The sequence below is a fragment of the Tupaia chinensis genome, unplaced genomic scaffold, assembly GCF_000334495.1.
Source record: "Tupaia chinensis unplaced genomic scaffold, TupChi_1.0 Scaffold000213_1, whole genome shotgun sequence".
Lineage (NCBI taxonomy): Eukaryota > Metazoa > Chordata > Mammalia > Scandentia > Tupaiidae > Tupaia > Tupaia belangeri.
The window spans coordinates 927,789-929,869 of NW_006159688.1; the positions used below are offsets into that span (position 1 = coordinate 927,789).

General features: G+C 42.8%; 1 pseudogene; it reads right to left on the minus strand.

Moving 5' to 3' along the window:
• Positions 1-925: 925 nt before the first annotated feature.
• LOC106734758 (histone-lysine N-methyltransferase SETMAR-like) lies at positions 926-1,319 on the minus strand (annotated as a pseudogene).
• Between the last annotated feature and the right edge of the window lie 762 nt (positions 1,320-2,081).

Here is a 2,081-nt window from a genome sequence, read left to right on the forward strand (position 1 = left end):
ATAGTTCTTTGTTTTTTAAGCTTATTTATTTATTCTGTGTATGTTATTGATCTGTGCAGACTCTCTGTTTCTTCCTGGTTCAATCTGGGTGTGTGATATGTGTCCAAAACTTTGTACATCTCATCTAGGTTTCCAACTTGTGGGCACACGTCGCTAGTTGTATCCCTATTGATATTTGCATGTGGGTGATATCTGACGTAGTGCTCCCTTTTGCATTTCTGATTTTATTTATCCATTCTTCTCCCCCTTTTTCTTAACAGGTCTAGCTTATAGTTTGTTGATTTTGCTTATCCACTCAAAAAACCAAACCACATCTTTTTGCTTCATCGATATTTATTCTCATATTGGCTTCTTGTTCTCTATTTCATTTACTTTTGTTCTGATCTTTGTTATTTCTTTTGTTATATTATTGGGTTGTTGGGAAAGTTATGACTTATTTTGTCCATGTTTTTCAAAGTCATTTGTTTATATAAAGAACAAAGATCCATCAATGATATATTTCCTGTTTTCTTCAATAACCTTTGCCATCTTTTGGTGTGTTTCATAATTCCTCATTCATAGAAGGACCTGTGTGAGATGGAACACAGCTCCTTCATGATTAACAACCTCTGAACATTTCTGGATGATGGATTTGTCCAAATTGTTCAATTGCTGATAGTGCACATTTGAATGATTGCTTGGTTCCTTGGTAGGAACTTGAAAAACATGACATCTTTAAAATCCCATCACATTGAGAGTAAAACCTTCCTCTGATCAATGTCTGCTTTCGAGGTCGTTTGAAGTGAATCGTCTCTTCAGGACCAAGGCCGTTTCCGTACCACGTTGCTGTAAACTTTCCACTTGTCATCGTCAGTTAGCAGTTGCTTCACAAAAGGACTGTTTTCCTCATGTTGAACGAGCACATTGCAGATGTTTACATGTGGTGTCAAATGAACCTCTCTGAGTTCACGAGGAGCCCAAACATTGAGCTTGCTCTGTACCCCAGCTTCTCCAGGTGGTCATGAATGCTTGAATGGTGGATGCTCAATGTGTCTGCCATCTCTGGTGTCACGTGATGCGGATTTGACTCAGTCAGCGCCTGTATTTTGTCATCATCACCCTCGGTGGGCCTCCCTGACCGAGGAGCGTCGATGAGATCAAAATCAGCAGCACGGAATTTTGTGAGCCGTGTGGCACTGACGTTCTTGTAGAGCATTGTCACCGTAAGCTTTACCCAATTTTTCATAAGCTTGGTGTGCGTTCTTCCCTTTATGGAAGTAAAACAGTAAAATATGGCGGCAATATACAGGTTGTTCTTCCGTCTTCACCTGTTGTAACATCTCTGAAACTCAACCAAATTGCTTCTTTTTTTCTTTTTTTTCAGTATGAAGCCAGAACTTTCAGTTGTCAGATGACATAGATACAAGTGACTGTAGTTCTTCCAAAAATGAACTAGCATCATCTGTTGCAAAAATGCATTGCTACTTTCCTGTCAACCCTGTACTTTTGGATTTTACTTGCTCTTCCCAGTCTTTTTTTTTTTTTTTTCCTTTGGAGAGGTTTCTTTTTGCTACAGGGCACGTGTACTCGCCAGACAGACAGAGAGAGACAGAGAGACAGAAAGCGAGAAATCACCCCCCAGGGGGATGATCATGCCGCAATCCCTTCTCCTCCATTCTCCTCTCGGGATCCTGGGCACACACACGTGAGGTTTAAGCCACTGGGTCTGGGACGAGAACCGCGGTCAACTACGTGGGAGTCCAGCGACATAGCCATTCCGTCAACTGCTGGTCCCTCTTCCCAGTCTTTGATGGCCCTCTGGACTGTGTGCTCATCTCCTCTCTGCCCAAAAGAGGGGACCCCTGGCACATTTCTCTCCATCAGCTGCCCCTCCCCTCCTCTTCTTTCACTTTCATAGTTCAGGGAGATCCCTGGATGCTGCTCTATAGACAGCAATAGAAGGAACAAGGAGCTTTGGATATTTCCATTCTGGGGGAGGGAGAAAGGTGGGGGAATGTCATGTTTCTTTGGTGTCCTCTGTGTGAGTGCGAGGCACACTCACATGCCACATTTTATTCCTCAGAACGGTTTTCCCATTCTGC